The sequence below is a fragment of the Oryctolagus cuniculus genome, chromosome 8 (genome assembly GCF_051225735.1).
Source record: "Oryctolagus cuniculus isolate XC-2025 breed Fujian yellow rabbit chromosome 8, ASM5122573v1, whole genome shotgun sequence".
Taxonomy (NCBI): Eukaryota; Metazoa; Chordata; class Mammalia; order Lagomorpha; family Leporidae; genus Oryctolagus; species Oryctolagus cuniculus.
Genome location: NC_142874.1, coordinates 58,804,995 through 58,820,910, shown reverse-complemented (window position 1 = coordinate 58,820,910; position 15,916 = coordinate 58,804,995). Strand labels below are relative to the sequence as shown.

Below are 15,916 nucleotides of genomic sequence, written 5' to 3'. Positions count from 1 at the left end.
TTCCTCATTTCATTTTGATTCCTCCTTAAGATTTCATTTTCACAAGAGAGTTTTTCTATCCTGTCCAGTAAGGATTTCTGTAGTTCATGAATTTGTTTTTGAGAACTTCTAAATGTTCTTATCATAAATCTTTTGAAATCTGTATCTTGATTTCTTCTATCTCATCATCTTCATAATCTTGTATTAGAGTGTCATGTTCATTTGGGGGCATCATAATGTCTTCCTTGTTCTTATTTCTTTGGTTTCTGCATTTAATGCTTGGCATTGTGGAGATGTTCTTTGTTTTTTTTCTTCTTTTTTTTTTTTTTCCTTTCTATCGTGGCTTTTCTTGTTATACTATGACTCTAGATTAAGTGGACTGTCTGCTTTTAGTGAATCTTTAGAGACTTGTGGTGGGTGTGGCCAGAGAGCTCTATTCAGTTCTTTAGGGTTTAATGTTGCGCCAAAGGTGACACACCCAGGTTTGGCATGGTAAATCTTCTCTCTCTCTCTTTTTCTTATTCAGAAGGGAGGTAATTCTGCAGAGCTGAGCTATTCTCCTTGAAGGCAATCAGTGCCTGAGTGCTAGCCCCTGTGGGTATAATATAGATCTGCTCTTTCACAAGGACCCCACAAAGGATCTGTGCAGTCCTCAGTGTAAGCTCAGATTCCCCTGCAATCTCCCACTGGGTCGCTAAGGTTACTGAGTTTGTGCCATCTCCCACCAAGAGTACGTCTGAGCGCCACTCTGTGAGTTCTCCCACACACTCTCTGTTTGTTTGTTTGTTTGTTTGTTTTTGTTGTTGTTGTTGTTGTTTTTGTCACAGTCCCAACTCATAAGCTCCACACATTCACTAGGTCTTAACATCCTGTTATTTCTCCCCACCAGTGTCTGGTTTTTTGGCTTGGCTGAAGATGGGCACAAAGATGTAATTTCAATCACCTTTCTAGTCACATAATTAATGTACTATTAGCCATAATATTCAACAAGTGAAAATCAGGAAGACCACATCTCTACAAGAGTCTGAACAACATTTAATGAGATCAAAATTCTGTCCAAGTTTTAGCGTTGTGGTTTAGCAGGTTAAGCTACCATTTTTAACTCCAGTATCACATATGGGTGTTCAGGATCACTAGCAATAAGGGAAATGCAAATCAAAACCACAATGAGGTTTTACCTCACCCTGGTTAGGATGGCTCATATACAGAAATCTACCAACAACAGATGCTGGTGAGGATGTGGGGGAAAAGGGACACTAACCCACTCTTGGTGGGAATGCAAACTGGTTAAGCCACTATGGAAGTCAGTCTGGAGATTTATATTTATTAAATAAAGAAAGAACAAACAAAAAACAAAAAATTCAAAAATTAATGGAAAGAGATTTTTTGCATCCCAGAACATCATGCAAAAGCAAAATGACATTAAACATGACTATAAAACATTATCCACTGGCCATATAATCTCTCAAAATGCAATATCACAGAATGCATAAAGAAACACGATATCAAAATTTACATAGCGGAATTCAAATACCCAGGGCATTAGATTATTAGAATTTCCAGTTTTAAAGTATAAAATATAGCTAATAGTAATATAATTGTAAGAAATTTGCAAAACTTGAAATGGGAAAACCCATCCTCATATTAGGGTCAGAATTGTCAAAATGCAGGAAAATAGAGGAAAAACTTTGAGCTAGAAAAATACAAAAATTAACCAAATCTTTCTAAAAGTCACATGTAGAATCCTGTGTAAACACTTTTTCCCAGTGTTACGTGAGAAAACATAAAAACTTTGTACTGAGCCATAAATTAACTCTCAGTGATTTTCAAAAGTCAGTATTATATGTCTTGTAATCTCTTAGCATGATATAAACAGAAAACTGATGATGCCAGAATTCTGACTTAGAGTGTTAAGCTACAGCCCGTGATGCTGACCTCTTACAATGGCGTTGGCTTGTGTCCCAGGTACTCTACTTAAATCTAGTTCCTTGCTAATGCACCTGGGAAATAAGCAGAAGATGACCGAACTGCTTGGGCCCCTACCACCCACAAGGGAGACCCAGATGGAGTTCCAGGCTCCTGGCTTTGTCCTGGTCCAGCCCTTGCTGTTGTGGACATTTGGGAAGTGAAAGAGCAGAAGGAAGATCCCTCCCGCCTTGACTCCCCCTCCAACTCTGCCTTTCAAAACAAATAAATAAATCTTAAAAGGCAGTTGCAGATAATATAGCTAACGTCATGCAGAATATCAATTACAAAGGAATCTGTAGATTTAGATGAAAAGCTCACTTTAAAAAAAGTTATATGGCCGGTGCCATGGCTCACTAGGCTAATCCTCCGCCTTGTGGTGCAGGCACACCAGGTTCTAGTCCCGGTCAGGGCGCCGGATTCTGTCCCGATTGCCCCTCTTCCAGGCCAGCTCTCTGCTGTGGCCAGGGAGTGCAGTGGAGGATGGCCCAGGTGCTTGGGCCCTGCACTCCATGGGAGACCAGGATAAGTACCTGGCTCCTGCCATTGGATGGATCAGCGCGGTGTGCCGGCCGCAGCACACTGGCCTTAGCGGCCATTGGAGGGTGAACCAACGGCAAAGGAAGACCTTTCTCTCTGTCTCTCTCTATCACTGTTCACTCTGCCTGTCAAAAAAAAGGTTATATGTTTAATTTATGTGCAAATATATGCATATAGTTTACTCAAAAAAAATTTTAAATATAAAATATTTTAAATATTATAGTATTTGATGTTCTAGATGTAAAATTAGCTTAAATGTAGATCTGGAGAGTTTTACATGTGACTTATAATTTGTATTAATAGAACAGATAATTCTAATAAATATACTATTGCATGTAATGTAACAAGAGGAAAGACTAGAAAGACTTTGTTTCTCAGTAATATTCATTAGGGTAATAAATGTTGTTTTGAAAAATCAGGTAGATGCATTACAGAAAGATTCTCACTAGAAAGTCTGTTTACGGACAAAGATGTGACAAACACTCTTTGTTTTATACATATAAATATATAACATATGTATAAATATGTTTATGCATATGCTTCAAAAATGGACATTGCAAAACTATGTAAGAATTTCTCTATTTTACACCAAAAGAGAAGTATCTTTTAATTCTCTTTTCAAAAATTTTTGAAAGTACATGTATGTGTGTACATGTGCATGTAATTCTATTAATCAAGCAAAATACACAGAAAATATTTTTATAAAATTCAAAATGTAGTATAGGTAAAATAAAAAGCAAAACCCTTAGTATATGAGAACAAGTATCCTACTTTCGAACTCAATAATAGATATTGCAAATATATATAGGAAAAGATATACTTAATGTTCAAATATTATTGAGATTTACTTCAACATAAGCAACCAGAACACATGATCTATCACCAAATTCATTTAACATTATATAGGAAAACATAGAAAAATGTCAAGGATTGAAAAGAACGGAATGAAGATGTGTAGATTACAATAATTAGTTTGGAAAGAATATTCAAATTAGAAAAGATGTTAGAATTAAGATGAGGGTTTAGTAACCTTGTTTATAGAAAAATGCGTCTATAAAAGTCAATTTCATCATCATTTAAAAAAAATCATCTATTATTCCTCACTTTATGTTTCTGTGTGGGAGCAAACTGTTGAAATCCTTACTTAATGTATACTAAGCTGATCTTCTGTATATTAAGATAATCGAAAATGAATCTTGATGTGAATGGAAGGGGAGAGGGAGTGGGAAAGGGGAGGGTTGTGGGTGGGAGGGACGGTATGGGGGGGAAGCCATTGTAATCCATAAATCGTACTTTGGAAATTTATATTCATTAAATAGAAGTTTAAAAAAAAAAGTCAATTTAACTATTACCCCAACACAACAGTGTGCATTTTACCCCCAAGGATGCTGTTTGCATGACCTTCTTGGACACAGGATACCAAATATTAATCTGACAAATGAGGCACTTCATTTAAATGAATAAAGCTATGCATGGTTATTGAAAGATACTAAAACAAGCCTATATAAGTTTAGAGCAATGGTATGTTTATATAAGATTAAACTCAATATTTACCAATGTACATACAACCCAAATTATAGAATTATTTACAAAAATCAGGCAATTCTAATCATAGCAACAATAATCATTGATATAGCATATGAGAAATTTACATATATTTATTTGTAGTAGCAACTGGCAAGGATAGATCAATATGAACAAATAAGGAGAGCACTTGCTGAACCAAAGGGGAAAGATTCTCATACCATGAGAAAGGGCATATGGTGGTGTTGTGCGAATAAACAAGTGGATCTGCAACACACTAAAGTCCACAAACCTTGCCTGTGTAGGGACTTAACACACAACTGAAGTGGTTTTGCAAAATAATAGCTAAGCAGTCATCACTAGATTAGTTAGAAATGTTTAATTATTTTTGTAAAAATTCTTACTTTATATCACACATACAAATCAATTTTATTGGCTATATATGCTCATTATAAAATAGTAATTAAAAATACAAATAAATATCAAAGCAGAATCAATACAAAAAAGCACTTAACAACAAAGAAAGATGTAATGCAAATTGATTGGTAAAATGTGATAGAAAAATAGACAAAAGATTTTGCAAAGCTATGTACAGAAAAGGAAACCCAAATAATAAATAAATATGTGGAATGAATCATATCACATCAGCAAAATAGAAACTAAAAATACAGAGATTAAATTTCACACCCAAAATATGGGCACCACTTTACAAATTAAAAATAGTGCATGTGGCATTACTTGCAAAACACTAGAAAACTTTATAAAATGCTGAAGCAAATATAATTTACTGTAACCATTGTTGATAACTCCTGGAAAAATGCTATTGGATTTGAAAAAGTTTTTATTTAATCATGAGTAACTTTCTTTTTTTTTTTTTTTTTTGAGTTAAACTAGTAAAGTTTCATAGGTGCACACCAAGAGATGAACGGATATCATCGAATTCTACACCAATGGAATTCACACCCTATTTTATTCAGCTTCCTATTGAGGCTCACCCTGGAAGGGAGCAGGTGGTACTTGGGTATTGCCATCATGTGAGAGACCCAGGCTGAGTTTCAGGCTCTTGGCTTTGGCCTTTCCAATCCTGTTTGTTGGTGACATTCTCACATTCTCTCTCTCTCTCTCTCTCTCTCTCTCCATCCCCCCATCTTACTTTTTCTCTCTCATAAATAAATAAATAAATAAAGTTTAAAAGTTGAGCAATGACCTAACATCCACTCAGGGTTACAGCAATGGTCTTCATTTGTCTTTTCTCTTCCTTAGAAATGTTACTGTTCAGACGCGACTGTTACATCATCCTAAAACAGGTTCTATTTTAACCTCTTTTCAAACAAACAGTTGATCATAAAGAACTGACTCCTAAAATTATAAAATCACTTGGTACTTAACCTAGTACACAAAGTACAGACATCTGTCATAATCACTGGTAGTGCAAATAACTTTTAACACAAATTATCTTACCTTTTCCATGATTTCTAGCCTTCTCTTGAATTTTTTTGATTGACTTCTCAACAATGTTGAAAATCAGTTTTTCTAGTTCTAAAACACAATGAACTGTAGTGTCATCTGTGGAATTCCTTTGACTAATAATGAATAATAATAGAATAGGGAAATGTTCATGATGCCTGCAAAATGGCATTCCTGAATGAATGTTTTTGCCCTATCTCTGTCCATGCATTGCAATGCAAAATGGGGTTACAGGAAGCTTTTGTTCCCATGATAATGCACTGTGAACCTGCTGTTCCAAGCAAGTATTTCGTGATTTCCCTGCTCTTTAAGACTAGATTCTCTCCAGTTTGTCAGATGTCTGCACCATCAGTCTCTTCTTTAGATAGTGCCCTAATACTACTTTTTGTTCTTCCTTGCACTTTGCAGCTTATCCTTCTGAACTCTGACAAGAAAAAGAGCAGAGGACTGTCTACTTTTCTGTTATCTTAAAGAACAAATTCTCTGACTACTTTTTATATCCTCAATCATGTAATATTTTCTAAACAATAGAAAAAAGTTTGAGATACTATATGCATTCCAAAGCAAAAAAAAAAAAAAAAAAAAGCACAAGTATCAAATCATTGATCTTACTGTTCTGGACCTCGCAAAGTTTAGTGTTATTACTATATCTGTGAAAATAGTGGTGATAGCAGATCCAATGAAGAACAATCTTTCTCTTCTTCATCTAGATCATAGTGAGTGATGTTATTCAAGGGATTTAATGAGCACTGGTCAATCACAGTCACCTGAGAGCATACGAATGGCATGATCCCGCTGAGCAGGATTGTATGAATTCTGGGGCATCCTTTCCAAGGACTTTGGGTGACTAGGAGACCTTTGGGAGTGGACCTTAGAGGACTTGGTCAGTGCCTATTTCTTTCATCTATTTCAATACTTCAACATTATATCAACCTGCATTGCTGCATCCAAGTCTACTGAATAAATATAAATTCTAAGTGGGTAACAATTAAGATTCTTGATTGCCTTCAATCCTTTGGTTAACATTTTATGTACTGACACATTCCTAGATTTTAAATTATCATTCGGTTATGTGTGTGTGCAAAAGAAAATAGTTATGGGCCATCGCCGTGGCTCACTTGGCTAACCCTCTGCCTTCAGCGCTGGAATCCTATATGGGCACCGGGTTCTAGTCCTGGTTGCTTCTCTTCTAGTCCAGCTCTCTGCTGTGGCCCGGGAAGGCAGTGGAGGATGGACCAAGTGCTTGGGTGCCTGCACCCACGTGGGATACCAGGAAGAAGCACCTGGCTCCTGGCTTCGGATCAGCATAGCTCCGGCCGTAGCGGCCATTTAGGGGGTAAACCAACCCTTGTCTCTCTGTCTCTCCCTCTCACTGTCTGTAACTCTACCTGTCAAATAAATAAATAAAAAAATCCTTAAAAAATAGTCATAATTTAGATCAATTAAAATATCTTATATTTATATTTTAAAATCTAGTCTTTATTTCTATTATATTTTATAAGCATGTGTGTTCAAAAAAGTTGCTGCAAGTTTCAAATGCTATGAATGAAAAAATAGGCACCATACTCATTAAAGTCTAATTTATATGATATTGAAGTAGAGAGAACTGGATACCTATTAAAACAAGATAGAAATCTTCTGAGCCCCTGGGAAGAAAGCATATAAAAATTATTATTAGCATTTGTGGAAGATGTTCTGTATTATGTTTTTAAATGTGATTCAAGCTACATTATAACATATTCAGTTATAATATGTATTTTATACTCAAAACATTTGCATATATCTTCTACCTTAGGGAATACATTGAACCATGAAGGCATCTTAATAGACAATTTTGAATATTTGTGGGGACTTGTATTATATAAGAAGAGCATAAAACTTCCACCTCCAACCTAACTTCAGTATGTGCTTGCTTGATAGAGAAAATGTATATGTATGACACATATTGCACTTTCTTCCTTGGCATTGAATTACCACATTACATATTTTAATCCCTTGGAAAACATTTTTTAAAAGATTTACTTATTTATTGGGGTCCCAACTCCTTGGCTGTGGCAAGGCATCTGGGAAGTGAACTAATGTGTGGGAGTTCTTTCTTTGTTTTTCTTCGCCTTTATCTCTGTTTGTCTTTCCGTTTGCCTCTCAAAGAAATAAATAAAACTTTTAAAAACATCATTTATACATTGATAGCTCACTTTTATATCTCCAGCCCTAACCATACTCCTGCTATAAACTTGTATGTGCAACTTCCTACTGTGAATCCCTGAAATTCTCCTGAGCACAACAGACAACACCACACAGTAAGGGCCTTTGGGCAGGTTCTGGTGAGCACTTCTAGCTTATGGTCTGCGAAAAGAAATGTGACAGTCACAGCTAAACTCCAAAGAGCATGAAGCTCTATATACTCCTTTCTCCCACTTGAAGAAGAAGATATTATCAAGAGGATATGGCTACTAGAAGGTAGGATCTGCTCTGGTCCCTGTGGAGCAAAACCCTGTATTGATTGGATAATCTTGAGAGAATTTTGCCATTTTGTGACAAGTTATTAAGATTAGGAGGAAAATTAATCATTATCTCATAATTTAGTATATATATGAATTAATATCTAAAAACTTAACATGTCAAAAATAGATAGCTAACATCTTTCATAAAATATCACCCATCCGTACACAGTTGTATAGATCAGAATCATAGGATTGATTCTTTACATCCACAGATAGTCTATCAGTAGTTCCTGTTATCTCTAACTTACTTATTTCCTGATCCCATTCATTTACATTACTTGCACCTCAGCTGAAGCCACACATAATTGAGCAATAATCACCTTCAACTTCGTGTGTGTGTGTGTGTGTGTGTGTAATGCATATGTAGGATATTATAATCATATTGCATTTATATTACATTTTATATATAAGGGGTATCTTATACAAAATAATGCAGTAAAACATAACTATTTGCACTTAAAATCCTCCATTATTTCAACAGCTAATGTAGAAGACAATGTAAATACTTTTCATAGCTTATAAATCTGTCATCTTTTCTATGTATCACGATGATGTCATTTCTCTTATGTCTTGCCTTTGCTCAATGTTCTTTAACTGCACTGATTCATAGTTCTCAAACAATGTTTGTTCCAGACTTGAGGCTTTTGAAATTACTGGGACCACTTTTCTTCACTGTATTTCCAGATTCAGACCACCCATTTTCCACTCAACTGCCAAGTCTTTACAAAGGAAAATTCCTGTCATTCATTATTCCCTTATGTTCTTTTATTTTTTCATGACTTGTATGCCACCATACATATATGTTAGTATATGCACATACATATGCATATGTGAGTATGGATGCTCACTATAAAATTCCTGCAGAATTGTTTTTTCTCACTTGCTCATAATATTTTTCCTGGAATACAGAATAATGCCTGAAACACTTGTGGGTACTTAGAAAATATTTAACTGAATGAATTCCATTATTATTATCTTATACACATTTCCATATAGGTTGCAGAGAAATCCAAATATTCACCTAAGCTTATGAAGTTATTACTTCTCCCATCAGAACTATAAATAGCTATGTACTCCTATGAATATAAATTGGAATACCATAATGGTGTGATTTTACAATTTGTTAAATAATAGATTGTTTATTCTTTCTGTTTGCTGGCTAACTACATAAAGAGGTCTCAGGAAGCTGAGAAAAAATGATTCTGCTGATATTTACACTGCATTATTTATTTACACATATGATATATTATTAAAATGACGTTATGTGCTTTTTATATCAGTATCATAATGCATACCTGTCTTAAGGTACTTTTACAAAATCAAAACTGACAACCTGTATCAAACTAATTCAAAAACAGTTAAAAGGAGAGGAAACACATTTTTTGATGTTCCCCTGATAAAAAACATATAGTAATATAATGATTATTCTGTGCTTACCTCATAGCACATCCTTAATCTCATGACTACAGATTATTTTTATCAGGGTTTTTCCCAAAGGGATGTTCTACAACTGTATCTTGCTTTGCATCCATATGTTTTCAAGACTTCTACCAAATTGCCTTCCCTGAGGACTATTTGCATTCCTCACAGCTCTTTCCTGTGTCTGTTTATTTCTCATTTCTTTCCCTTCACATTCACCATAGTCACCCTAGCCATGCTTGTCAACTCCCACAGGTTTAGTTATATCTACACATAAGCCAACACGTCGATAATGACTTACACCTTATCCAAATGAGATCTATCATATTCTCATGGATATCTTACAAGATATAGGAAAACCACTCTCTGAACTGATTTCATTATCTACTCTCTAAAACTATTTTTACTTCCTTTGGTTGGCATTATGTGTGAATACCTTCTATAGGCATATATCTTCACTCTTTCTTTTTACTTCCTATATGAAATGAACTAATTTTCAGCATATAATGTCATGAATATATTATGGATTCAACTTATGGTAAACAATTTCAATGTGTAATATCAGTTCCACCTTCTTCCAGGCATGCAGATTAAACTTTCTCATATTCAATTGGACAGTAAGGAGTCCTAAAACTAATGATATAAATTCTTGGCTAATTAATTGTGTAGAGAATATTCTCTTCTATTTTGCATTTTATATTTGTATTTTCTCCAAGTGCCTTTTGGTAAACATAATTTTTTAATTTATCTACCTTTTACTTTCACAATCTTAGTTTGCCTGTTTTATTTATTAAATATATCACATCAAAGTGAAAATTTATTCACCTACATTTTTCACACATACAACTGACACAGAATTCTATTAGGAATATTAAAAGGATTCCTCCAATTCAGTTTGCTAATGGGACACTTGGCAAAAATATGAACTGATCTTGCATAGAAGAGGAAACAGAAAAAGGCACTCTATGTGTGAAGTGTTCTAATTAGCAATAATCAAGAAGAAACTGAGTAAGTCTACAAATATATGCTATTTTACATCCATTTAATTTGTAGTAATTAAGTAATCTGTAAATGTTCAACATTAGAAAGAATGTGAATTGATAGATCTATTTTATAACTATTTTAGAGAACTTTGTTTTGTAACAGTGAAATATTTCATACTATTTGGCTCAAATTTCCATTCATAGATATCAAGAGACATAATTACACATTGGAATTTACATATGAATATCTTTTAACAACACTATTTGAAATTTAAAAAAAAAAACAAAAATCAAAGTATCATTTACTTTAAAATCAAAAAAGCATGGTATTATATGGCCTGCGCCGAGGCTCACTAGGCTAATCCTCCGCCTTGCGGTGCCAGCACACCGGGTTCTATTCCTGGTCGGGGCGCCGGATTCTGTCCCAGTTGCCCCTCTTCCAGGCCAGCTCTCTGCTGTGGCCAGGGAGTGCAGTGGAGGATGCCCAAGTGCTTGGGCCCTGCACTCCATGGGAGACCAGGAGAAGTACCTGGCTCCTGCCATCGGATCAGCGCGGTGCACTGGCCGCAGCACGCTGGCCGCGGTGGCCATTGGAGGGTGAACCAATGGCAAAGGATGACCTTTCTCTCTGTCTCTCTCTCTCACTGTCCACTCTGCCTGTCAAAAAAAAAAAAAAAACCCACTATGGTATTATAGTTAATCAATGAACTATATATAACTATAAAATGTCAAAACTGCAGCTACATATAAAAATATATAAACAAAACTTTTTTGACAGGACATTGAGTATAAAAAGCAAATCCTAAAGACTATATATGATATGAAATTATTTGAATAAAGTCTAATAGTTAGTAAGGATAAATACTATAAGGTTTTATCATATATGTACACACACATATATTTGTACAAATTCTTAAATTCAAACCATAAATATGATTGCAATAAAAGTTAACTCCTTTGGTTAGGTGGAAGGTAGGCAGAAAGAATGGATTTACACAGATAACCTGCTGGTAATGTAGCATGTGTTTGAATATCGAATTCAAAGGTATTCATAGGCTAGTGCTGTGGTATGGCCAATTAAGCCACAATCTGAGACTGGTGTCTCATGAGTGCCAGTTTGAATCTCTGCTGCTCCAATTCCTACTTAGCTTTCTCCTAATGCATTTTTGAAAGAAGCAAAAGATGGCCCAATTATTGGGCCCCTGTACCCATTTTGGGAAGCAAAGTGGATTTCCAGTCTCCTGAATTTGACCTGGCCTAGTCCTGGCCATTGAAGATTTTTGGGGAGTGAAGCAACTGATGAAGAGTCTCTCTCTCTCTCTCTCTCTCTCTTTCTTTCTTTTTTTTTTTTTAAGATTTACTTATTTATTTGAAAGGCAGAATTACAGAGAGATAGAGGCAGGTGTGTGTGTATGGGGTGTGTGTGTGTGTGTGTGGTGGGACGATCTTCCATCCGCTAGTTAATTCCCCAAATTGCCACAATGGCCAGAACTGGTGCAATCCAGTAGGAGCTAGCAACATAGTGTCGACCCCAAAAATAAATCTTAAGAAAAGGTATTTGTTATGCTACTAGAAATGAATGAATGCATGAATGAATTAAAAATATATAAATGGGGCCAACGCTGTGGCGTAGCGGGTAAAGCTGCTGCCTACAGTGCTGCCATCCCATATGGGTGCCGTTTTGAATCCCGGCTGCTCCACTTCCAATCCAGCTCTCTGCTATGGCCTGGTAAAGCAGTAGAAGATGGCCCAAGTCCTTGGGCCCCTGCACCCCTGTGGGAGACCCGGAAGAAGCTCCTTGCTCCTTGTTGCAAGCAGCTACTGTCATGCAGCTCGACGGCAGCAAGTGCAGTCATGGGGAAGAAAGGAACACCAGGACACAAGACTGTCTTTCCAATGAGAGATTTTATTGCTTACACACCAGGGTTTTTTATCACATTACTCATCAGCATGCTCATTGAGGTCAATATACTTATTAGTACCAATATACTTATCAATCTATACTATTTAATACACTTATCAATTAACTTATCATCACTACTTAATCATGACTTTACTTAGCTACTTAGCTTAATGTAACTACTTAGCTTAACTACTTAGCTTAATCACCTAACTTAACATAAGTACTTAACATACTTATCAATATCACTAATATCTCTATCAATAATGTCAATAATATCACTTATCATAACTTATAACTAACTTAACACACTTACTAAATCACTTAGCTTAACATAACTACTTATCATCTACTTAACTTACTATAATACTTAACTATCAGAGTAACACTATTTCCTTAATGACTAGAGGACTCAATATCAATAATGCTACTTGAACTAATTCATTAATCCATAGATCACAGTATACAGTGTTAAAGTAATTTTAAGGACTATCTAATTATCATAGTATATGTACATCAAGTTCTCCAGCATTATTTACAGATACCTTGCATAGGGTCAAAACATAGGATCAAAGTATAGTTATATTATTTTACACATGACCAACACTATTTATAAAAGCTGTGTTTTCAAGGCCCGTATCACAGTCACGAAAAAGAGTGTCAGTGTTCAAGGTCCAGAGCTCCATGTCTCAGAGAGACGGATCTTGGATCAATCACTTACAGGCAGGAAGTTGTGGGAAGGCTGTCATTCTGGGCAGTAGACTCAAAGTTCCCAGGCGGATGGCCAGGCAAGAAGTTGGAGAGGTCTCCTGCTGGGAGGCCTGGTCTGGCTTTGTGGCCAGGTCTGCCAGCAGGCTAATAAGGACTCCAGGCAAGGCGGTGAGACAGCTTCTTGGGTGGTCAGACATGGCGGCAGGACAGCAGCACAGCCACTCCACTGGCCTCTTGATCCCGTTGTCGCCTTGTGCCGTGTAGCAAAAGCTAGCAGTCTGGCTCTTCGACTCCAAATGCGAGGAGATGCAGAGGTTTGCTCACACTGGGCCATGCACACACACACACACTCACAGACAGTGGGGTATACAGCTCAGGGACAGCTCTGCAGGTTGGCTTGTGCTGCTACCTGCTCTGTTTAGAGTAGCAGGCTGCCATTCAGGTCCAGATGTGTGGAGATCCAGAGGTTCACACACACTGGGCCGTGATATCCCAGAGGATGGAGAGTGGTGCAAGGGCTCCCTTTTTATCCTCATTTTTGGCAGTTCTCCAGCTTGCCATCCTCCAACATGTCCAATCAATGCTGTTTCCTCCTTGCTTATGTTTGAACTGTCCAGTCGGCGTGGGTAGGAGGTATTGTCCATTGCACACTGTTATCTGACTGACCAGAGATATCTGCTTGGTATGATTAGGAGCGTCTCCCTAATAGCCGTTAGGTATTGCCTCAGCTCCTGACTTATAACTCCACTTTACTTTTGTTTTGTTTTGTATTTTTTTTATTATTTTTTTGACAGGCAGAGTGGACAGTGAGAGAGAGAGACAGAGAGACAGAGAGAAAGGTCATCCTTTTGCCGTTGGTTCACCCTCCAATGGCCGCCGCAGCCAGCGAGCTGCAGCCTGTGCACCGCGCTGATCCGATGGCAGGAGCCAGGTGCTTATCCTGGTCAACCATGGGGTGCAGGGCCCAAGCACTTGGGCCATCCTCCACTGCACTCCCTGGCCACAGCAGAGAGCTGGCCTGGAAGAGGGGCAACCAGGACAGAATCCGGCACCCCGACAGGAACTAGAACCCGGTGTGCCGGCGCTGCAAGGCGGAGGATTAGCCTAGTGAGCCGTGGTGCCAGCCTCCATTTTACTTTTATTTTGTGGCTAGTGGTACTTCTTAACTCAATGTTTTATTGTGTTTCCACAGTTCATCTCCTTTTCAGGTAAGCAGTGATCCGTGACTCTTTTTGAGATTCCTGTGGGATTCCCCACACTCCTGGCTTCCGATCAGTGCAGCTTCGCCACTAACTGGGGAGTGAACCAGCAAATAGAAGACCTCTCTCTTTCTCTCTCTCTCTGCCTCTCCTTTTGTCTCTGTGTAACTATTTCAAATAAATAAGCAAATCTTTAAAAAAATATATATAAATGATAAAATGAAAGATGGCTACATCTAGACCATTGATTATAATATATCACAAATCAAGGATTAATTAATTTTCTTTATCTGAAAGTTTCTTATTAAATACAATATTCAGGGATATGTAGTGCTGCTATGAGATACATGATACTAATTTTTTCATTGATTCTATTAGTATTTAGTTTCTTAAGTCATTGTGAATTGATTTCTGTACACTGTGCAGTACATCAAAACAGACATGTTGTTTATAGTGTCTTTAAAAAATTAGAGCACATTTTGATCCATGGAAAAATCAAGCATGATACACACAGATTTCTTACATGCTACCTAACCCCGTGTAGCCTTCCTCATTTTCAACATCCCCCTAGCAGACCACATGACATCTTTTACAATTGATGGACCTTTACTAAAATATGATTATTAAGCAATGTCCATAATTTACAATAGGTCTCATTCTGGGTATTGTAGATTCTATGATTTTTGACAAATGTATAATGACCTTTATCCACTGTTATAGTATCTTATAGATATTTTAATTGCACTTTAAATACCTCTTTGTTCCATCATTTCAGCCATCCCTCAAGTCTACCTCTTAGCATCAAAGATTTTAGCTGTCTTTGTTGTTTTACCTCTTTGAGAAAATCATTAAATTGGAATCATATGGGATGTGGCATTTCCAGATGGGCTTCTTTCACTCATTAAGACGCATGTATTGTTCATCCATGCCATTTTATCAATTTTTTCTTAGCACTAAATATTGTCCCATTGTCTGGATGTACTCTGGTTTATTCATCCACTATAGGACATCTCAGAGCTTTCCAGATCTGGGTAATTATGAATAAAGCAGCTTTAACACTCACATATGCATTTATTTTATAGAGGTAATTTTTTAACTCTTATAAGTTAATATCAAGGAGCTTGAATGCAGGATAACATAGGAAAAATATTTTTGTTTTCCAGAAAGAATGGGCAAACTATCTTCCATACCAGCTGTACAATTTTGTTTTCTCACCAACAATGAATGAGATTTTGTGTTGCTGTATATCTTTGCCAACATTTGATGTCAGTATTCAGGACTTGGACATTTTAAGAGGTGTTTAGTAGTAGTTACTTTTAAAAATAAAATAGAATGACACAGCCTGGCTTTAGACAAATCCATTCTTTCATCTTACTTGATAAGACTATATTAATTAGTGTTTTATTTTCCTAAATTTATAAAATCATATTGAGAAAATATTTGAATGAATAATTTTCATAAATTTCATTAACACTTAATTTATAATATTTTAAAGTGTGTAATATTTAACTGAAGTATGTTAAGAAAGCCATTTCTAAGAGCCAGTGTGGTGGCATAGTTCAAGTCTTGACTGCTCCGTTTCTGATCCAGCTTCCTGCTAACATGCTTTGGAAACAGACTATGATCCAATTAGTTGTATCCCAACCACACACAGGAGACACAGAAGGAGTTCCTGGTGCCCTAGTTTCACTTGGCCCAGCGCAGACCATGGTGGCCATTTGAGGA

At 36.6% G+C, this 15,916-nt stretch overlaps 1 pseudogene; it reads right to left on the bottom strand.

Moving 5' to 3' along the window:
• LOC149125029 (polyadenylate-binding protein 1 pseudogene) overlaps window positions 1-13,189 on the bottom strand; it is a 36,759-nt pseudogene extending 23,570 nt beyond the window's left edge.
• Between the last annotated feature and the right edge of the window lie 2,727 nt (window positions 13,190-15,916).